The sequence below is a fragment of the Somniosus microcephalus genome, chromosome 14, assembly GCF_052327205.1.
Source record: "Somniosus microcephalus isolate GS21.2 chromosome 14, FLI_Smic_1.0, whole genome shotgun sequence".
NCBI classification, from domain to species: Eukaryota; Metazoa; Chordata; class Chondrichthyes; order Squaliformes; family Somniosidae; genus Somniosus; species Somniosus microcephalus.
In genome coordinates this window covers 10,387,444-10,410,574 of record NC_141000.1, presented here as the reverse complement: position 1 = coordinate 10,410,574, position 23,131 = coordinate 10,387,444, and the positions used below count along the sequence as shown (strand labels likewise).

At 45.9% G+C, this 23,131-nt stretch overlaps 1 protein-coding gene across 3 annotated transcripts in view; it reads right to left on the bottom strand.

Moving 5' to 3' along the window:
• LOC147107323 (galactosylgalactosylxylosylprotein 3-beta-glucuronosyltransferase 1-like) overlaps window positions 1-23,131 on the bottom strand; it is a 224,931-nt gene that overhangs the window by 138,994 nt on the left and 62,806 nt on the right. The window contains exon 1 of one of the 3 annotated variants that reach the window (XM_086006230.1): window positions 16,620-16,944. The exons of the other annotated variants lie outside the window; for them this stretch is intronic. The gene's annotated coding sequence lies outside the window, so the exon portion shown is untranslated. Of the gene's footprint in view, window positions 1-16,619; window positions 16,945-23,131 lie in introns of those variants that run through there. 3 annotated transcript variants of the gene reach the window in all.

The following is a 23,131-nucleotide window of genomic DNA, read 5'->3' as shown; positions in this document are numbered from 1 at the left end:
CGGCTGAAAGGATTGTTAAATGTTAGAGTTCAGTCTAGTAAAGATGAGGAGAATAGCTGGTGCTGTTACTGGGAATTTAGAATGAAGTGCCTTGTTTGTTCCTGAGCTAGGCCGTCAGTGTTGAGACCAGGTCAGTGTCTAGCTTTTAGTAAATTAACAATGAAATATTAAATGTCATTGTGTTGACCTTTCACATTAATTTAACAGGAACATATGAAGCATTTCACATGACAGCAAGAGCTAGTTTAGATTGTGTATTTAACTGAGATTGTAATAAATGCAATGTGTAACCTGTGCTTTGAAGGCTTCAGGGCTATCAGGCTAAATCTGTGAGTCTCTGGTCCAAGCCATTTACTGGGTAGTATCAATTATTATTCACTCCCATTAGTATTTCTCTTTGGTTGTTACAAGTTGACACTTAAATGGAATAAATATTACATAATGGGCCAGAAATTCGGGTCCCCACGGGTGAGTACGCGCTGGGTACTCACACATAGGCCCAACGAAAGTGCCGGTTTCGTGAATGCACTGCGCATGCGCGGGAAACCGGAACTTCTGTTCCCTTAAAGGAAGGGGTTCACAGGTCGAACGCGTGTGCCGGAGAGGCAGCGCGTACGCCTGGAACTTCCATTTTTTTGCAGGTTTCTCCGGGAGGGTAAGTCTCCAGCAACTACGCTTTTAAAAAGCAGTCGCAAGGCCTGCTTTTAACAAGGTAAGTGGTGAATTAAGTAAAATTAAAACATTTTTTCCACAGGTTTATTATTTTTAAATACTTTAAAGGTAAGTTTATTTTTAGCCCCGTTAGAAAATGTAATTAACTTTTTCAATACCTTGTTTAACCAATCCAAATTAAATTTACATGTGGTTAACTTACACCATCAATCTTTTATAGACATCCGGAAACCATTCACAGCTCAAAGCTGTTTTCTGTGTCAAACAGTTTTGTAATACAAATGTGCTAAATATAAACAAAGACAGATTGAGGGCTGTATGTGTGGTCATTATTGATAGTCAATTTCCTGATCCTACAGTCGTTGGCGTGGCAGTATTTGACACTCAGCATGTTACTGTATTATCCCTTGATAACCCAGCCTACTGCTGGAGTTTAATGTTATTCAACGTGCGGGGTCTATCCAGACATTACAGACATGATAAAGGCCGGGGTTTTGCAGTGGGTAATGACAGCAATCTGCCAGCGTTTGCCGTTTGAAACTGACCGCAATTTCGGGAATTAACGCATGCGCATCTAAACGTGGAAATCTTGAAGTTTCAGTCAGTCATTCACTGCTCCAACACAGGTTGTGTTACGGCCCCCACCCACCCCCCCGCCAGCCACCTTCCACCCACCCCCCACCGCCAGCAATCAGTCCAATCAGTGAAATCAATGGAACTGATGAAAACTTGGGCTTTTCCGCACTGATATCGCAGTTAAACACCCCATTCAATGTTAAGCCTTGTTGGATTAGGTGTAACTGGGGTCTTGACTTCTAAGCAACTGTTCTGGCCCTGAAAAACTAATTTTTGTATTTGTGGAGTGTCAAATTTCTCCATTATGATAAAAATTACATTAAAGCTTAAAAAAAGTTTTAAGTTTGTACATGATATTTCAGCTTCTATCTTATCCCTGTGTGAAAGTCCCAAACTTTATTTTGCTTTCTGTAACATTTTTAAAAAGTCCAGATAAAAGCTGCTTTTCATTTCCTGGTTTGCTATCTGTGAGAGTTCTTCAATGTGATTAGTTGCTTAGACAGCTTGTTGATGTCCCTGCAGCTCTTTGCTGGGAATTCCCATTACAAAGCATTACAGTCAATTGCATGTCGTGAAAGGCAAACTTGTCGCCACAGAGATTGTGAGATCTCTGTGGGCAGCTTTCTTCAAGGCCAATGGCGAGTGCCTTTGTTTCGGCACTGACAGCAAATTATGGGCCATTGAAAATTATTGTCAACATAGCTGCTTTAATATTGGAAACTAAATCCCATCTTTTATCCATCATTAGAAAAGCAATTATAGCTCTATCTTAACAAACTACCAACAATGTCCTTTGGTTAGAACATGCTTTAAGGTAAATCACATGGTTTGGAGTTTTACTCCTTTAATTCCAATGTATGACCGCGATTTTGCCGGCACTCAGTGGACAGGATGGGTGGTGAGTCAGCTGTGAAATTTAAAATGATTGACAGGCAGCGGGAACCCGCTGTCAAAATGCGCACACCTGCATTTCCCGATGTTGGGTCTGCCAGCGCTGAGCAGACCCAACAGGCAGTGGCGGGGGAACCAATTGAAATCATTAGTGACTTGTTTACAGCCACTTAACAATGCTTTTTCTCCAGCTTTTTGAATTCGCCTACTGGTTTCCCGCTGTGCCTAGGCCTTGCCTGTGAAGCTGAGGCAGGAGGTCACTTGCCATTGAATCAGCTGATGAGTTGACAGCTTCAAGTGTCAAGTCAAAGCTCCCAGCTGATTGAGAAATGTTCCCTTAGCCACTAGCTTCTCTGAACGGCATTTCCACTACAGATTCAGAATGCTGCAAGTCTTTACACAAGTCTCCATCCAGTTTGACCTCATTACCTCTCCCACCATTGACAGATCGCTTCTGTCATCTCTACTTCACCTGCCATCTATTCCATCAGCATGGGTGTACTTTATACTCTCTCACCTTGGTCCTTAGAATCTGACCACGATAGGCCACAACACCAGCATCACCAGGCACACCAGCAGCACCAACAACCACACCAACCTTCTCCGCAATCACCTGATGTTGCACAGAACAGAGGGCATCAGCACCCGACCACATTGCTGTCTGGGACGCCAGGGAAGGCCTCATCATGGCCACATTTACTTCACTTGATGCTGCACACCCTGGCTGCCACATGATGTGTCAGGTTGGCACCACCCCACACCAACAACATAAAGCATCCCTACAATGCCCAAGCCATTCCTTTCACACTCATCACCATTGCAGGGGGTACCGTTACGTCTCACTATTCATTGCAACTCACTAAGCCAAAGGTGCACACAAATCTGTCCAAGAATGCAAAGTATTGAAAATAAAGATTTCAATGTTTGACAGCACATTAACAGAAACTTCACATGAACATTGGCTAAGACACACAAGTGCCTACCCTTCTGTGTTGTTTGTTGATATGATTGGACTAGGATGAGGGCGAGTGTGAGGGGTGGCTAGTGAGATGGGGAAGTGATAATGTAGATAGAGAGGGATGGGTGGAGGCGCAAGTTAAATTGGTGTGAGTAAGGATGTGCAGGAGTAGGGTAGGGAAGGCAGAGTGATGGGGATGTGATGAGTGGTACAGCAGGATGAAGCTGTGTGTGGCTTTGCAGTAACGTTTCGTGATCTACTGAGATCATTGAAAGGTTTGTGCTACTGCAGCCTGGTCATCCTGACAACATCCCTGCTTGTGCCCTCCTGTGCAATGTGCATCCAGGCTGCGTTGGTCTCCTGGGGAGGTCTCTTCTGCTCATTGGAAGGGAAGAGAACCTCCCTGCGTGCTGTGACTCCCTCCATTAGCATATGGAGGGAGTCATGGGAGAACCTGGGTGCAGCCATGCACCTCTGTGCAATCATTGTCAGTGTTTGCAGCACCTCAATGCTGCAGAACACTGACAGCACAAATATTAACGTAAATTTACGCATGGTCCCTTTAAGGAAACCAGCTGATGACGCGTCATCAAATGACGTCACCAGATCCGCTTCCTTCAATTGGCTGAGAAACTCGCTGGGCGGGCTTAACAAGCCCAATCAAGGGAAAGTCATGTCGGAAGCCGGGATGGAGCCAGAAGCGGGGCCGTGACCCACTACCGACATCGTCCACCACGAACCCGCCTAGGTAGGGAAAATCACGGCCTATGGTTCAGTCATTGGGGCAGAAATTCCTCCCCAAACACGTGAGTACGGAAGGGGTACTCACGCGTCTGGCCGGAGGAAATGCCGGTTTTCAGCATGCACAGCGCATGCGCTGAAAACCGGCATTTCCTCTCCTCTAACCCAAGAGTTGAAGAGGCTAGCGCGTGCGCTGTAGGGGGCAACGCGTGCGTCTTGGATTTCCTCTGTTTTGGGGGATTTGCGCGTGTCTAAAGGCCTCCGGTCTTTACGCTTGTAAAAAGCACACGTAAGTATTTATTTTTACAGGTAAGTGGTGTTTTAGTGTAATTTAGAATTTTTTTTCCCCACAGGTTTATTATTTTAAAGAATCTACAATAAGGTAAGTTTAGTTTTAGACCCTTTTTATTAAAATTTATTTTTTTCAAAAAAAAAAATTATTGTTTAAATTATTTTTTTAAACTTATTTATACTTAATTTAATGATTGGGATGATTTTTAAATTTTTATTTAAAGTTTAAATAGTGTTTTGGGCCCCCGTAGTTTTCATGAGTTTGACAGTTCTTACTCTCAAACTCACGAATGAACCTTCCCCTCCCCTGATTGGTTGTACAGTGCTCACCTGATCCCAGCCGGTACATCGCACTAACTACGCCGCTGGATCAGGTAAGCACTGCGCGCTGACATCTGAACCGGGCCTGTGACAGGAAATGCAAGCAGGCCCGGGCTTCAGATGTCAGCGCGCAGGGTGAGTGCCGCCGCAAAATGTCTAGTTAATTTCGTGAGCGGCGCAAACATCGCCTCGCCCGGGCGCTGGTTGCTTTGCGCCCCATTAGCGCCCTCTTAAGGCGCTAACGGGAGGCGCAAACCAACTGAATTTTTCTCCCATATCACCATTGCACGCGCGGCAAGCCCCCGACACCAAGTTCTGGGCCATTGTAAACTGATGTCACAAGTGCTGATTCACAATTTTGACCAGCTATGGATTGCCCAGTAACAAAAGTGTGACCCATTAGATAGTCTGGGGAAGGTAATTGTAAATGCACTGCTAATCCCTGTCCTAGTAGTAGAATAAGTAATACTTCTTGCATCTTTTTAATCATGAAAAATACTTTATATTGTAAAGCCTGATGGATAGTTAAAAATAACTGAGTGTGTAAACCCAAATGTGGCTGATATATCAAATCTGGTTTTCAGATAATTAACCACTCTCTGGGTCCCTTTACCTTTTACAATAGAGTTTGACTGAAGGGCAAGAGATATATGGGGGAAAAATTCAGTATCACCCCGTTTGGGGCGCCATTATTGGCCGTGCGCAAAGTTTGGCGCCTGGCGCTAATTATCGCCTCCGACTGCAAACTTGGCTTCTATCGCCCCTGGAGGTGATTGGAGCGCTTAATCAGGCGCTACACACCTGTCTTAAGGCGCAAAGGCCGAGGAGCGAGGCGCTACCTCGGAGCGCTGGCGAAGCTCATGTGATGTCAGTCAGCAATGGAACACAGACACACTGGCACCGACCAGTTCTCAAAGGGAAGGGTCGATGTTGCTCTCCATCCACATCCTGCTCATTGCAGCCTTGAATCTCGGCCTGGAGAGACCTGTACATCAAATCTGCTGGAAAGAACAATGGAGAGGCCCAGGGAAAGAGCTCAGAGTGCAGCCACCACAGTCTCTTTTAAATCGATACAAGGAAGGTCAAATCAAAATGAACCTGCAAAGTGCTACTCAGTACCCAAAACTCCTTCACACAGCGTTGAATCTCTCCAGAAGTCTCTCTCTCTCAGAATGCGTGGTGCAAAAATGTCACCAACAAAAAAAGGCATGAAGCCGTCCCCTTTAAATAGAGCTCCCCCAGTCCCTTCCTGACTGCAAAACGCTCCCCTCAACCTGTCGTTGCTAGCGGCAGGCGGTAAGGCAGGGGGCGCCACTCAATATCCGGTCTGGGGCGCTACCGGGGCGTTGCGCACTCGACTGATGTCACGACCTGCCGGCGCAGGAGATCGTGGCGGTAGTCTTTAGCGCCGCCGCAAAATGTCTAGTTAATTTCGTGAGCGGCGCAAACATCGCCTCGCCCGGGCGCTGGTTGCTTTGCGCCCCATTAGCGCCCTCTTAAGGCGCTAACGGGAGGCGCAAACCAACTGAATTTTTCCCCCATATCACCACCAGTCAAATGGTTAATCTTGGAGACAGTAAGATGACAAGCAGTAAATTCCAGTGAATTCTAGGGGCTCTGACCCACTTTCGTTAGAGGTGCGATGCTTATGCTAGAAAAAATGGAAAATAGGAGACTGAAATATGGGGCGAAAAGGAAGCAGATGAAGGTCTCTGATAAGAATATCTGCTCCATGAACCCTTTCTTAAATCTCCATTTTGTTCTTATTAACCTACACGATAGAGATATAGGGCTAAAAATTCATTATAGCCCAGGAATGGGCGGTATCATTCGAAAAGTTGGAGAATTAGCGCCAGGCACTAATGCTTTAAACCGCATGCAAAATTCATTGTCACTGCTCAAAGAAATGATTGGAGCTATAATTCAAGCCTTAAAGCCCAAACTCCTCATTGATGTTACACTCAAAGGGTGGACCAATATTACGTGCAGTCTAATTGCAAGTCATCATTGCCACAGGCTATTTCCAATTCATAAAGGGGAGGTTGATTGATGCTGCAGAACCTCATTCTCAGCATTGCTGGCTGTGCAGCTGGCTCAGCAAGCAGCAGCAAGTCAAGTAGGAGGAGCCGGATGACTGAAGCAGCGGTACTCATGGCAGGTCCACGCCCCAGGGAGAGAGCCCGCAGATTCAGTGATCAAGCATTGGAGATGTTGATTTTCGCTGTGTAGAGACGGAGGGCGGTGCTCTACCCAGCAAGTGGCAGGAGGCCTTCGTCGCAAGTCTTCCACGCCATGTGGAGGGAGGTAGCGCAGCAGGTCTCGGGCAGCACTGTGGTCCCCAAGACCCACACACAGTGCAGGAAGAAATTTAATGACCTCACTTGGATGGTCAGGGTGAGTCAATGCTTCAACAAATGCTACATGCCACCGTCTGAACCACAGTCTGCACACACTGCCCAAAGCACCACACCCTCAGCACTCACCCACCAACAATCTCTACCTACCAACACTCAGACCCACATCTCACACCTTGCACACAATTACAGCTATTCAACTATGTCAGGCACATCACCCAAACACATTGCTCCACACTCACTCACACACTTTCCTTTCTCTTGCAGGCCAAGGTGGCTCACACCAGGAGGGAGCAGGAGTGCACAGGCGAGGGCCAAGCCGACACCCAACCAATGTCTGCACTGGAGAATCGAGTGCTGGAGATTATTGCGCACCAGGTGGTGGGCGCCATGACAATTGGTGACATTGACCCCCCCTTGGGAACAACAACGGTATGTTCATCCCTACTCCTTCTTCTCACATCCCACTTCCCCTTCACCCCACAAGCGTTTCGCACTTTCCAGCTAATCATACTGTATACATGCATTCCTCCCTTCCTGCCCCCCGCCCCTCACCTTAACCCGACTCTTGTGCCTTTATGCTTTCAGATAATCAGCAAGCACCTGAGCAGCCTGTCCCTGAGGGCACTGCAGAGAGTGAGGCGGGAGAAGAGGAGGAGGAAGAACACACCGCGTCACTGCATGTCTCACCCGCAGGCATCAGCCCAGATACTGGCACTACATGCTCTTTAATGGGACTCAAGGCGGATAAATCACCTGGACCTGATGGCTTACATCCTAGGGTCTTGAGGGAAGTGGCGGTAGGGATTGTGGATGCATTGGTAATAATTTTCCAAAACTCCCTGGACTCAGCAAAGGTCCCGGCAGACTGGAAAACTGCTAATGTAACACCCTTATTTAAAAAGGGCAGTAGACAGAAGGCTGGAAACTATAGACCAGTTAGTCTAACATCTGTGGTAGGTAAAATTTTAGAGTCCATTATTAAGGAGACAATAACAGGACATTTGGATAATCATAATTTAATAGGACAAAGTCAGCATGGTTTTATGAAGGGGAAGTCATGTTTGACAAATTTGCTGGAGTTCTTTGAGGAAGTAACATATAGGGTGGATAAAGGGGAACCAGTGGACGTAGTGTATTTAGACTTCCAAAAGGCATTTGACAAGGTGCCACACAAAAGATTATTGTTTAAGATAAAAAATCATGGGACTGGGGGTAATATTCTGGCATGGATAGAGGATTGGCTATCTAACAGAAGGCAGAGAGTTGGGATAAATGGTTCATTCTCAGACTGGCAATCAGTAACTAGTGGTGTTCCGCAGGGGTCGGTGCTGGGTCCCCAACTCTTTACAATCTATATTAACGATTTGGAGGAGGGGACCGAGTGTAACATATCAAAGTTTGCAGATGATACTAAGATGGGAGGGAAAGTAGTGAGTGAGGAGGACATAAAAAACCTGCAAGGGGACATCCACAGGCTAAGTAAGTGGGCAGAGATTTGGCAGATGGAATACAATACTGGAAAGTGTGAGGTTATGCACTTTGGCAGGAAAAATCGTAGAGCAAGTTATTATCTTAATGGCAAGAAACTGGAAAGTACTGAAGTTCAAAGGGATCTGGGGGTCCTGGTGCACGAAACTCAAAAGGTTAGTATGCAGGTGCAGCAAGTGATTAAGAAGGCCAATGGAATGTTGGCTTTCATTGCTAGGGGGATAGAATATAAAAATAGGGAGGTATTGCTTCAGTTGTACAAGCTATTGGTGAGACCGCACCTGGAATACTACGTACAGTTTTGGTGTCCATACTTAAGAAAGGACATACTTGCTCTCGAGTCAGTACAAAGAAGATTCACTCGGTTAATCCCGGGGATGAGGGGATGGACATATGAGGAGAGGTTGAGTAGATTGGGACTCTACTCATTGGAGTTCAGAAGAATGAGAGGCGATCTTATTGAAACATATAAGATTGTGAAGGGGTTGGATCGGGTGGATGCGGGGAGGATGTTCCCGATGATGGGTGAAACTAGAACTAGGGGGCATAGTCTTAGAATAAGGGGCTGCTCTTTCAAAACTGAGATGAGGAGGAACTACTTCACTCAGAGGGTGGTAGGTCCATGGAATATGCTGCCCCAAAAAGCTGTAGAAGCTACATCATTACATAAATTTAAAACAGAAATAGACAGTTTCCTAGAAGTAAAGGGAATTAAGGGTTACGGGGAGCGGGCAGGAACATAAGAACATAAGAAATAGGAGCAGGAGTAGGCCAATCGGCCCCTCGAGCCTGCTCCGCCATTCAATAAGATCATGGCTGATCTGATCCTAACCGCCAATCCACTATCACAGAACCATCTCCTGAATCTAACAGAATTAGACACACAAAATAGGAGCAGGATCAGGCTACATGGCCCCTGGGCCCGCTCCGCTACCCACAGGGCCATGACCGATCCGAACCTAGACTCATGTCCAAATTCCTGCCCGCTCCCCGTAACCCTTAATTCCCTTTACTTCTAGGAAACTGTCTATTTCTGTTTTAAATTTATGTAATGATGTAGCTTCTACAGCTTTTTGGGGCAGCATATTCCATGGACCTACCACACTGAGTGAAGTAGTTCCTCCTCATCTCAGTTTTGAAAGAGCAGCCCCTTATTCTAAGACTATGCCCCCTAGTTCTAGTTTCACCCATCATCGGGAACATCTTCCCCGCATCCACCCGATCCAACCCCTTCACAATCTTATATGTTTCAATAAGATCGCCTCTCATTCTTCTGAACTCCAATGAGCAGAGTCCCAATCTACTCAACCTCTCCTCATATGTCCATCCCCTCATCCCCGGGATTAACCGAGTGAACCTTCTTTGTACTGACTCGAGAGCAAGTATGTCCTTTCTTAAGTATGGACACCAAAACTGTACGCAGTATTCCAGGTGTGGTCTCACCAATACCTTGTACAACTGAAGCAATACCTCCCTATTTTTATATTCTATCCCCCTAGCAATGAAAGCCAACATTCCATTGGCCTTCTTAATCACTTGCTGCACCTGCATACTAACCTTTTGAGTTTCGTGCACCAGGACCCCCAGATCCCTTTGTACTTCAGTACTTTCCAGTTTCTTGCCATTAAGATAATAACTTGCTCTACGATTTTTCCTGCCAAAGTGCATAACCTCACACTTTCCAGTATTGTATTCCATCTGCCAAATCTCTGCCCACTTACTTAGCCTGTGGATGTCCCCTTGCAGGTTTTTTATGTCCTCCTCACTCACTACTTTCCCTCCCATCTTAGTATCATCTGCAAACTTTGATATGTTACACTCGGTCCCCTCCTCCAAATCGTTAATATAGATTGTAAAGAGTTGGGGACCCAGCACCGACCCCTGCGGAACACCACTAGTTACTGATTGCCAGTCTGAGAATGAACCATTTATCCCAACTCTCTGCCTTCTGTTAGATAGCCAATCCTCTATCCATGCCAGAATATTACCCCCAATCCCATGATTTTTTATCTTAAGCAATAATCTTTTGTGTGGCACCTTGTCAAATGCCTTTTGGAAGTCTAAATACACTACGTCCACTGGTTCTCCTTTATCCACCCTGTACGTTACTTCCTCAAAAGAACTCCAGCAAATTTGTCAAACATGACTTCCCCTTCATAAAACCATGCTGACTTTGTCCTATTAAATTATGATTATCCAAATGTCCTGTTACTGTCTCCTTAATAATGGACTCCAAAATTTTACCTACCACAGATGTTAGGCTAACCGGTCTATAGTTTCCATCCTTCTGTCTACTGCACTTTTTAAATAAGGGTGTTACATTAGCAGTTTTCCAGTCTGCCAGGACCTTTGCCGAGTCCAGGGAGTTTTGGAAAATTATTACCAATGCATCCACAATCCCTACCGCCACTTCCCTCAAGACCCTAGGATGTAAGCCATCAGGTCCAGGTTATTTATCCGCCTTGAGTCCCATTATTTTACCGAGTACCACTTCCTTAGTGATTTTGATCGTGTTTAGCTCCTCCCCCCCATAGCCCCCTGTTTGTCCAGTGTTGGGATATTCTTAGTGTCCTCTACTGTAAAGACTGATACAAAATATTCATTTAGTGTTTTTGCCATCTCCATATTTCCCACCATTAATTTCCCGGTCTCATCCTCTAAGGGACCAACATTTACTTTAGCCACCCTTTTTCTTTTTATATAACTTTGGACATGAGTCTAGGTTCGGATCGGTCATGGCCCTGTGGGTAGCGGAGCGGGCCCAGGGGCCGTGTAGCCTGATCCTGCTCCTATTTCGTGTGTCTAATTCTGTTAGATTCAGGAGATGGTTCTGTGATAGTAGATTGGCGGTTAGGATCAGATCAGCCATGATCTTATTGAATGGCGGAGCAGGCTCGAGGGGCCGATTGGCCTACTCCTGCTCCTATTTCTTATGTTCTTATGTTCTTAGAGGCTGGTATAGTGGCAGGGTCTGCATAGGGTGAGGCACCGGGGACGAGTGGGCTGCAACAAGGCCAGGGGGAAAGGGTAGCTCAGGGGCCAGCTCCCTGGAGGGTGAGTTCTGCTGCACAGGACTCAGGTGAGGACCTCGATGGGGAGGTCTTTAGAAGAAGGCTGATGGGCATGCACACAGAGGTGATAGGTGCAATGGCAAGGGTGCCCGAGAGCCTCTTGGCAATGATAAGGAGTGTAGAGGAGTCCACCTCCAACATTGCACAAGGTTCTGCGCACACCAGGGAGCCCATCATTTCTAGTCTGTAAAGGATGGTAGACTCCCAGAGAGACTGTGGCGACCCAGACCTGATGCCGCATGTGATGGGCGATCTGGCAGCTTCCATTGCAGCACAGATGGAAGCGACACAATGTCTTAGTGCTGAAATGTAGTCTATGCTTGGTGGCATCCAATCTCCTGTTGAGAGCCCTGATGGCCATCCTCCTTCCTCTGGCCACGTGTTCCACTCTTTCTCGCTGCTTCTGCTCCCTCCGCTGTAGATCCTGGAGGGCCAGGTCGACTACCAATACAGCCCCCATTAATGTAAGCCAACTGTAGCGGTTTGATTTTTTTTATAGAATAAATGTGACTACTTTTTAGTTACTGCAACACTCCTGATACAAAATAACCTTTAAATGACTGAATTAAACTATTGCACAATGTCAAACTGACAAGAAAGCACTGAAACGCCACTCAGTTGGCAGCTGCAACTCATCACTCACGATACCTTTAAATAACATCCCTGGAGCTGGCTTCCGCCTGCTTCACGCCAGCTCTCCCTGTCGATGTTTGGTCGAGTCGCTACGGTAGGTGGCGGCAATCAATTTTGCAGGTCAGGCGGCCAGCGAGCGTTGCATGCTCACTGATGTCACGATCTACCTGGCGTCGAAGTCCCCGGTGGTACCTTGTACCGGCAGCGTAATGGCGGGGGGGGGGGGGTCGGATTTGCTGTGCGTTGCTGGATTTGCCTCATCCCGGCGCTACTGCATCAGCGCCCTGTTAGTGCCGGCTGCTGGAGCTAATGGGAGGTGCTAAGGAACTGAATTACCCCCCCCCCCCCCACCACTGTAGAATCCTGATATAACAATATCCCTCTTATAAGAACTTGTTTATTGGGAACATACGTGCCCAAATATTTATACAGGGCCGGCAAGAGAGCGGGGCGGGGGGAAGATTTTCGGAAGGGAAACCCGGAAGCATTGGTTTCCCGCACGTCCTGCCAAAATTAACCACAGGATGTCTTTTAAATGTTTTCAACAAGCTTCCCACCTGACGGCCATCCCGGGTAGGGGAATGTCAGGTAAGTCTGACAGCAGAGGATGCGGTGATCAAACATCACGGTGGGGTGAATCGGGCATCGGAGGTGGTGGTGGTGCTCAGACATCGAGGGGCTGAATCGGGCATCGCGGGTGGTGGCGATGTTCAGACATCGAGGGGGTGAATCGTGCATCGCGGGTGGTGGCGATGTTCAGACATCGAGGGGGTGAATCGGGCATCGCGGGGGTTTGGCCGAGCATGAAGGTAAGCTTGTTGGGCCTGGGGGAAATGCTTCTCCTCTTGGCCCATATGCAGTGCAATAAAGGCAGTTACCTCATGGATCCGGCACTTCTCAGCTCCTTTTACCTGCCGGGGTTCCCGAGGCTTGTGCATCCCAGCCTCCATGTGTTAAAAATAAAAATTCAATTAAAATAGATGCATACAGCCTCCTTTAAAGATTTTAGTGACCGACCCACCTCCTGAAAGTGGATTGGTCGCCCGCCCAACGACCCGCCTCCGCTAAAACCGAAAGTGGGCGGGGTGGAGGCGGGTTGGGGTTGCGATTAGAATTAAAACATTTTCATCTTCCCACCTGCCCCCAACACTCCTGTCGTTGGAGGTTCAAATTCCCCCCCCCCCCCACCATGATGTTTTACATCACTATTGAAATACCATTGCTATCAGACTGATCATCCAGAGTAAATGCAACTTGGACTACTGACACTGAGGATGGCCATTCAAGGTTTTTCTTTGAGGGGTTGGGGTTGGAGGGGGGGTAGCATTATCTTTGTCGGCCCCAAAATTAAACTATCAGTTAACCGTACTGTTTAGGGAGGACAAAACAATTTGATGGGAAAATCTCCCTCAAATTTGACCACTAGAAGCTAGATGCATTACTACCTATCTGACATCTGCTGGTTGGTTATACCCAGACTAGACTGCCAGCATCAAATGGCTACAGTAAGTCGCCAGGGAAGAATATGTGAATATAATTAAAATATACCTTAAGTCTTGTCCTCGAGCCAGACATTAAAAGGTATCTGAGGAAAAACGTCTGACAGAACATTAAAAATGTATATTAAATATTTTGCCCTCAAGCACATGCATGCCAGTGTCTGGAATTAGAAATTGCCATTGCATATGTACACTGCCACTTTAATTTCAAAGAGAAATATAAAATTCCATGTCTTCTGTTTTCTTTCAAATGCAGTCCAATTCAACAAGCTTTCCAAAATTTTGTTCTTAATTTACTTTTCACGCATCTCTAACCATCGTCTCATTCTTCAGCTTCATCATCATTATCACTATCACCAGGATGGTCTTCAGATGCTTCAAGACTTTGTTTTTTTACAGTTAGCCATTTGCTGCCATTTACAGCAACACCTCTTCTGCAATGAACAGATTGCTATAATTTCATCATTAACGATCTAAGGTAAATGATCCCAGGGGGTGGATGCTTTCTATAACAATGTTAAAAGATTTGAGAGAGCCAGAACATAACTGTAACACTTGTATTTGATAGCTGAGGCTTTCATGCTATGTACATTGGAATCCTAAAACTTGTGATAAGCAATAGAATTGCTTACAAGCAGTTTTATATATAACGTCACTTACGTTAATTGCTAATATTTGATGGTTTTCAGTTCATTCTCCACACAAACATACTTTACATTGCCTCTATCACCAAAGAAAGACTTGCATTTATATAGTGCCTTTCACAACCACCGGATGTCTCAAATCACTTTACAGCCAATGAAGTACTTTTGAAGTGGAGTCACTGTTGTAATGTGGGAAACGCAGCAGCTCGTTTGCGCACAGCAAGCTCCCACAAACAGCAATGCAATAATAACCAGATAATTTGTTTTTGATATGTTGGTTGAGGGATAAATATTGGCCAGGACACTGGGGATAACTCCCCTGCTCTTCTTCGAAATAGTGCCATGGGATCTTTTATATCCACTTGAGAGATCAGATGGGGCCTCGGTTTAATGTCTCATCTGAAAGACGGCACCTCCTGACAGTGTAGCACTCCCTCAGCATGCACTGGGGTGTCAGCCTAGCTTTATGTGCTTGAGTCCCTGGAGTGGGACTCGAACCCACAACCTTCTGACTCAGAGGCGACCACTGAGCCACGGCTGACACACTCTGGTGCACTTGACCAAGAAGGACAAAAGCAGCAGAATGTTGGGAAAGACCTCACTTCCAAGTTTTCCTTCAAGTCACACACTATCCTAACTTGGACATATTCTGCCATTTCTTCAAAACTCAATAATTTCCCTACTTAACACCACTGTAGGAGCACCATCAGCATAAGGACTGCGGCAGTTCAAAGAGTAGGCCCACCACCACCTTCTCAGGGTAATTAAAGATGGTCAAAAAATGGGGCCTTGCCAGCATCCTGAGATGAATTTTTTTTTTTTAAAAGGTAGCTAGATCATTGAACAAAGGAACATATGTACAGGAGTAGGCCATTCAGTCCCTCGAGCCTGTTCCGCCATTCCACTAGATCATAGCTGATTTGTATCTTAACTCCATCTACCTGCCTTGGTTCCGTACCCCTTAATACCCTTGTCTAACAAAAATCTATTAAACTCAGATTTGAAATTTTCAATTGACTTAGTCTCAACAGCTTTTTAGGGGAAGAGAGTTCCCGATTTCCCCTACCCTTTGTGTGAAGAAGTGCTTCCTGACATCACCCCTGAATGGCCTCGTTTTAATTTTAAGCTTTTGCCCCCTTGTTCTGGACTCCCCCCACCAGAGGAAATAGTTTCTCTCTCTCTACCCTATCACATCCTTTAATCATCTAAACACCTCGATTAGCTCACCCCTTAATCTTCTATATTCAAGGGAATACAAGCCTAGTCTATGCAAACGGTCCTCATAATTTAACCCTTTTAGCCCTGGTATCGTTCTGCTGAATCTGCGCTGCTTCCCCTCCAAGGCCAATATATCCTTCCTGAAATGCGGTGTCCAGAACTGAACACAGTGCTCCAGATAGGGTCTAACCAGAGCTCTGTACAGCTGGAACATAACCACCTCACCTTTGTATTCCAGCCCTCTTGAGATTCCGTTAGCCTTTTTTTATGTTATTTTGGTACCTGTCCACTAGCTTTCAGTGATATCTGTACGTGGACCCCTAAATCTCTCTGCTAATCCACAGTTTCAAGCTTCTCCCCATTTAGAAAATGCTCTGGTTTTGTTGAAAACATGGGCCTAGAAATTCAGTGGCCTGCGCCACCAGTTAGCGCCCAAAGAGGGCACTGTGGCTTTTGCGCCACTGGCCACACCTACCGCGATATTTAGCGGGGCGCTAATGGCGGCGTTAGCCTGTAGCGCTTCGCCGCCACCGATGACGACATCGGTGTGCACAGCGCCCCGCTACCGCCCCAATGACCATATTTGGTCGCGCCCGCCTCTTCAGCGCCGGCCGCAAATAGCGACCGGTACACAGGGGCCTACCTGTGGCGGTAGTGGCGCTAGTTAAGGTGGAGGTGTGGCCAGCTGCTTTTTCGGCGGCCGCCTGCCCGCACCTCCGTCCCCGGCCTCCTACACCCGCCCCCCCCCCCCCCGGCGGCATTGCCGGCTGTTTCCCGAGAGCCCGGCACTTCTCCTTGGTGCCGGGCTCATTTGCCGGCACTCGCGAGCGGGGATCGCGCTGTTGCAGGCACCTCCCCCTTAACAGTGGGAGGAAGGCCTGCAGTACCGCAGTGTGCCGTGCCGCAGTGTGTGGCGCTGCGGCCCTTAGCGCGCCGATATTCAGTTTCAGCGCCTCAAGCGGGGCGCGGGAAGCCTCGTTTAGCGGCCCGCTTCCATTTGGGGCACAGAAACTGAATATCCGGATGGCGCAAATGGCTCCGCGCGCAGCGGTAATTCCGGCGCCCAGGCGAGCTTGGCGCCCCAAACTGAATTTTTAGCCCATGGTCTTTGGAGGACTGTTGAAATAAAATAGAGTCATGTCAAGTGAAGGATTTGAGGTGTTACAAATCACATGGTGCGCTCAATCTGTAGAATTGTTACTATTGTTACAGAAAAAGAAAATCACATATCTTCTAGCTAAGAGATATTCCATATTTACCTGCTGCTAAGTGGCTTGCCCGTAGCATGGCCACTTTAATTTAGTTACTGTTTGTTGGGAGCAGCCTGTCCATATGTATATTTTCAGGCACAGGTATAGATGCCACTGCAAAGCCAGATGAGTCAGGTCCACAGTCCAATGAGTGGTAGATGCAGAGTCTGCTGGTGTTAAAAATAATTAATATTGATCAGTGGGCCATCAATTGGTTACAGCCATCCATGATCTTTCCAATTGTCCCATAAGGAAGTCCTTGGCTGTGTCCGGAAAGAGTGGCAGATTGGTGCCTGGTACCTTTGAATGCTATTTTTAATTTAAAAGTCTGTAGGCAGAAGCTGCCTGAAGTTGCAAATAAGGATGATGCATTTTTGCTTGTTTGGCACATACAGTATCTTCTGTCTGTATCAATGCAGAGGCAAAGAACTACACCAGTGGTCATTTCATGTAAAACCTCTCATTATTGAAGCCCGGTACAGGGTAGTGTGTGGACTTTTATTGTTTTGAGACAAGTTTAAAGTACTGGAAAGAAATCAATTTTTTTTTGCGGTATTGCTATGTTGTTGATTCTGGTTAATATTACTTCTTAAAAATACAAATTTGTTCTTTTTAATAAAAGATATACGGTCTGTCAGATTGCTATCAGTTATAGATATTATGGTGATTTGTCTGTTGTGTTCACGTTTCCTACATTACAACAGTGACTACATGTCAAAACTTAATTGACAGTAAAGTTCTTTGGGATTTCCTACGGTCATGAAAGGTGCTGTATAAATGCAAGTTCCTTCCTTCTGCCCTTGATCAGGACCTAACTTATGTCTTACACGTGATTCTTGAACCACTTACTAGGAAAGAGCAGCTGATTTCCCGTGATTTGTTGTCTTTGGATCACCTTCTCCTAGATTGGTTGCAACCAAGGCTAAAGAGCTCCACCTACCCTTTAAGGTGGGGTGTCCCCCGCACCAAATAGATGCAAGTACCCCTGTTGGATGCCAAGCCAGTGTTGGGAGCCAACTCTTCCAGTCCCTGCTTGCCAGAGCTGTCGGGAGTGGGGTCTGAACTCAACCTTTCTGACTCAGAGGCAGGAATACTACCACTAAACCAATGATCACTCTGTCTGGATGCAGGTATCTCACTTATTTAGAGACCATATTCTAGTTTCCTCACTGGGGCTGCCTGGAATGGGGCTCGAACCCACCACCTATCTGACTCAGAAGCAGGAACGCTGCCACCAAGCCAAAGGTTCACTCTCACATAGTGATAACATGTCTTATTTCCAGTGCATACCTTAACAGTAAAGAGGGATCAGGGTTCACCCTGTGACACATTATTTTAGCTTATTTTACATATAAGGTCCATGTTTTGGATCATTGGGAGTGTGGGCTGCTTGCCTGTGGAATTGGAATTTTGCACTGGCATGAAAAAGGTTATGGAGTGAACTTGAATAATAATAATAGTAACATCGGTGGAATGCACCATCCATCAGGGTTTACCACTGATGTGAATATTCCTAAACCTCCAAGAGTGGGTTAATGAACATTAATGGCCCAGAAATTCCATTCGCAGGCCTCCTGCGGGCGGAGTGCTACGATTTGGAAAAATCCCCGCCTGGACCGGAGGAGCTCCCGGGAGGCACAGAGTTCCGATGCTGGGCCTCTCCAAACTGCCGGTGTGCAGTGCTTGCGTATCCCAGGGGCGCAGGCGGTTCGCAGCGTCCCTGGGCTCATGTGGGCCATGGGGAGTCAATCAGAGCAGGGAATCTCCATTCATAGGTTTGACAGGAAGACCTGTCAAATCTATGAATAGAGATCAGCCCCAAAACGTAAGTAAAACTTCAAATACATTTTTTTTTTAAATCACATTTTTAAAAATGACTATAAATTACATAAATTAACTATTTTAAACAAACATTTAAATTTTTGAAAAAAATAATTAAAGTTTTTAACGGGGCTAAAAATAAACGTACCTTTCTTTAAAATATTTTAAAATGATAAATCAGTGGAAAAATTTTTTTTTTTTTTTTTTAAACTTTCTTCAACTCTTAGCCTGGTAAAAGCAGGCCTTGCGTTTACAGGCGCAAGAATTGTAAGTGTTTTCTGCGGGCAGAGGGTCTCCAAAAAAGGGAACTCTCCGCCCGCAGAGGCCCTGCTCCCTGTCACGAGCTTCCTTGACAGATCGGAAATGCCGGTTTCCAGCGCATGCGCAGTGCATGCCTGAAACCGGCATTTCCGATGTCCCTACGGGTGAGTACACAACGCGTACACACCCGTAGGGATCAGGATTTCTGCCTCATTATATAACAATGTCTTACCATGCTTCCAAATATTCTTGAGCAGCAAAGACAAGACTCAACTACAGAACCTGAGCACATGCAGGACCTTGTAGGTAAATCAGGATTATTTATTTATTTTATTCATTGATGGGATGTGGGCGTCGCTGGCTAGGCCTGCATTTAGTGCCCATCCCTAATTGCCCTTGAGAAGATGGTGGTGAGCCGCCTTCTTGAACCGCTGCAGTCCATATGGTGTAGGTACACCCACAATGCTGTTAGGAAGGGTGTTCCAGGATTTTGGCCCAGCGACAGTGAAGGAACGGCGATACAGGTCCAAGTCAGGATGGTGTGTGGCTTGGAGGGGAGCTTGTAGGTGGTGATGTTCCCATGCGTCTGCTGCCCTTGTCCTTCTAAGTGGTAGAGGTCGCGGGTTTGGAAGGTGCTGTTGAAGGAGCTTTGGCGAGTTGCTGCAGTGCATCTTGTAGATGGTACACACTGCAGCCACAGTGCGCCGGTGGTGGAGGGAGTGAATGTTGAAGGTGGTGGATGGGGTGCCAATCAAGTGGGCTGCTTTATCCTGAATGGTGCCGAGCTTCTTGAGTGTTGTTGGAGCTGCACTCATCCAGGCAAGTGGAGAGTATTCCATCACACTCCTGACTTGTGCCTTGTAGATGGTGGAACTGTTCTTGACTGTTCTTGAGCCAGTGCCATAAGAACTGCACGCTCCACAGCTGGACTAATGAATGTTGAGAGATTTATAACAGTTAAGTGGCTAATTAGCTACTTCAGAAATATTAACGGACCATTGGAAGAAGCGTATCATGATTGGCTGCTGGTATTTTGTTACCACTAATGAAACTGGATTCTGACAAATGCCGCATTTTAAAGCCATGTGTTTCCCATAATGTTGTTAGCAGATTGTAAATCACAGTGAAAAATGGGAGAAAAAAGAATAAAAAACAATGTTTAAAGAGACTACATTATAGGAATGCTGATCATAATTATGCATTAAATCATACTTTGTGGTAATCTGAGTTGCATTTGTAGGAAACACGTGTTAGCAGTGCAGAGGGGTTTTTACATTTTAAATTCAAAGCTAAAATTATCTGCACATCAATTTGTATGAAAAATCTTTATAGCTGCTCGTTTATAGTACTTGGTTGATGATACACGAATCGAAAACATTTATCTGCCAGTCCAACGTTCAATGAATTATGGTGTTCTCTAAGAATTGTGCATATAAAACAACTCCAATCTGAACTGTTGTCATAAATAAGTAGATTTTTATTAGAATTTGCAGGGAATTAAATTATATCTGATTAAAAGGCAACAGTCCCATTAATAGAATAGCAAAATACTGCGGATGCTGGAAATCAGTCCCATTAATAGCGTGTTGGTTAACTGCATGTCCTCAATCAAAATCTGACCCGTCTTATTTGAGTTTACCCCATGAAATGACTTTTATCGATTTTTCTCTTATTTTATAACACGAAACACACCTAAAGTCCACTCTTTAAAAATCTGTAGCCAAGAAATTACTGTAATCAATATTAGTGGATAAATGCTTAATGCATTCCCATGACGATCCTTTGCCTGGTGTTTTTGCAGAGGAGCTGGCCAAGTTACACTGCACTGGAGTTTTATCCAGAGATTTTGTGCTTAAATCTTTTGAGGTGGGACGTGAACCCACATCCTTCTGACTCTGAGGCAAGAGTGCTACCACTGAGCCATGGTGCACACCTATATGATGATGGTATCAACAGTGAGAGCAGAGACACATCTGTTCATAGTCCTGTTGTTTCTGTGATTAGCAAAGCTCAATGCAAACTTAAGCGGAGGCAAAACTAATTTGCCATATACAGGAATGTTGTTCTGTAAGTTATGCTTAAAAGCTGTGGTAACCTAACTGTAAGATGGGCTCCACTTGTTTCCTGAAACCTATGATGGCTGCTCCGAGAAGCTATATCTGCATCACAGCCACTTAACCCTTGATTTAGGTATCAATTGCATTGTGTATTTTAGTTTATCAGGTAAGGTAGGGGATTTCGCAACGAGTGATACAATCTAATGGCTGCAGAGGCCCAAGTTTAAAGTAAAGCTGGAAATTTCCTCACAGCTGCTCCAGCTCTGCGGCCATGACGTCGCCTGAGGTGCAGCGCCAACCCCGTTTAGTCCCGTGAGGTCTCTGACGCGCTTCCCGTGAAGCCAAGGTGGTGGAACGGGAGCAGTTCTGAGGAAATCCTTGGCCTTAAATTTCAGGGCAATGTGAGTTTGGCTTCTCATTCGCGTTGCGCGGCATTGCCTTGATGACACTGCGGTCCACTCTTAGGGAAATAATAAAAGAATCCGTACATGTCAAAATACTGTTGTTGCTTTGATGCTCTTGAAACTCCTTGGCTGTGTGCTTGACTAATCGACTGGAATTTTTTGAGGATGTAACTGGTAGAATAGATAAGGGAGAACCAGTGGTTGTGGTGTATTTGGACTTTCAGAAGGCTTTCGATAAGGTCCTGCATAAGAGATTAGCGTGTAAAGTTAAGGCACATGGGATTGGGGGCAAGGTACTGACTTGGATAGAGAACTGGTTGGCAGACAGGAAGCAAAGAGTTGGAATAAATGGGTCTTTTTCCGAGTGGCAGGCAGTGACTAGTGGGGTACCGCAGGGATCGGTCCTAGGGCCCCAGCTATTCACAATATATATTAATGATCTAGACGAGGGAACTAGATATATCTCCAAGTTTGCAGATGACACAAAGCTGGGTGAGCGTGCGTGCTGTGAGGAGGGTGCCGAGAAAGTCCAGCATGATTTGGACAGGTTGGGTGATTGGGCAGATGCACGGCAGATGCAGTATAATGTGGATAAATGCAAGGTTATCCACTTTAGTGGCAAAAACAGGAAGGCAGATTATTATCTGAATGGCAATAGATTGGGAGATGGGGAAGTGCAACGAGACCTGGGTGTCCTTGTGCACCAGTCGCTGAAGGTAACTATAGTAATCTGGGATGTTATGATTAAGGTTATCCACCAGGTGGTGCTGTAGCCAATGCTGCTACTAAGGTCAGGGGTTTGCTTCCTGTTAAGGTCAGGGGTTGCTTCCTGCTAAGGTCAGCAAAGGTGCAATGCCTGGATGCAGGCCTGCCTGGTTGTTTCGCACTCATTTAATAAAGTACTCGTATTAATCCTAATACCTCGCCTCTTCGAGTTCCTCGTCTCACTACATGGATTTATCACATTTGGCGACGAGGTAAAACAGGACCCTGAATAAAGAAGAGAAGTCTGCTAGGATGTTTAAACAACAAAATCACAAGCTAAAGTTAGCTACCAGTTGGAAGAGAGCATGGCTGCCACGGTAGGAACGGTCTCCGCTTTTGATATTCAAGCACAAACCTGGGAGGAATACTGTGAGGTGTTGGGTTATTTCTTCGAAGCAAATGAAATAAATGATGCCGGAAAAAGGAAAGCCATTCTGCTTAGTTCAGTGGGAAGCCAAACCTACAGTTTGATGAGCAATCTCCTCAGTCCTGAAAAACCTGGAGACAAATCATTTGTTGAATTAGTGGCCTTGCTAAAAGAACATTTCAACCCTAAGCCTAGTGAGATTGTACAGCGGTTCAAGTTTAATTCAAGGAACAGAAAAGAGGAAGAGAGTGTAATGGACTATGTAGCAGTGTTCCGTAAATTAGCACACGATTGCAATTATGGGAACAACCTGAAGGAAATACTGCGAGATAGGCTAGTTTGCGGAATAATGGACGACCGAATGCAGCGTAGATTATTATCCGAGACTGGGCTTACTTATGAAAAAGCATTGGAACTTGCTCAAGCCATAGAGACAGTGAACTGAGATGTAAAAAAAATACAGGATTCAGACAGGGCTAATGCTAAGCAAGTTGCAGGTCAGGTTGTTGTGCACAAGTTGAACAGGCGTCAGAAACCACAACGTGAGCATGTGAAGGCATGTTATAGATGCAAGGGTGATCACCTGGCGAGTGAATGCCGGTTTCTGGAGGAAAAGTGCTACAAGTGTGGGAAACAGGAAGAAGAGGACATGTTCATAATGTATAGCATGTTAGAGAACATTCCAAAAGTGGCTCCTATCACATTGCAACTGACAGTAAATGACTCTAAGGTGAACTTTGAAGTGGATACAGGGTGCGGCGTGACCATAATGAACAAGGCAGAGTACTCAAAATTGTGGAACCGTGCAAAAGTTCCAGAGTTAAAGCCTTGCTCCCTGCATCTTAA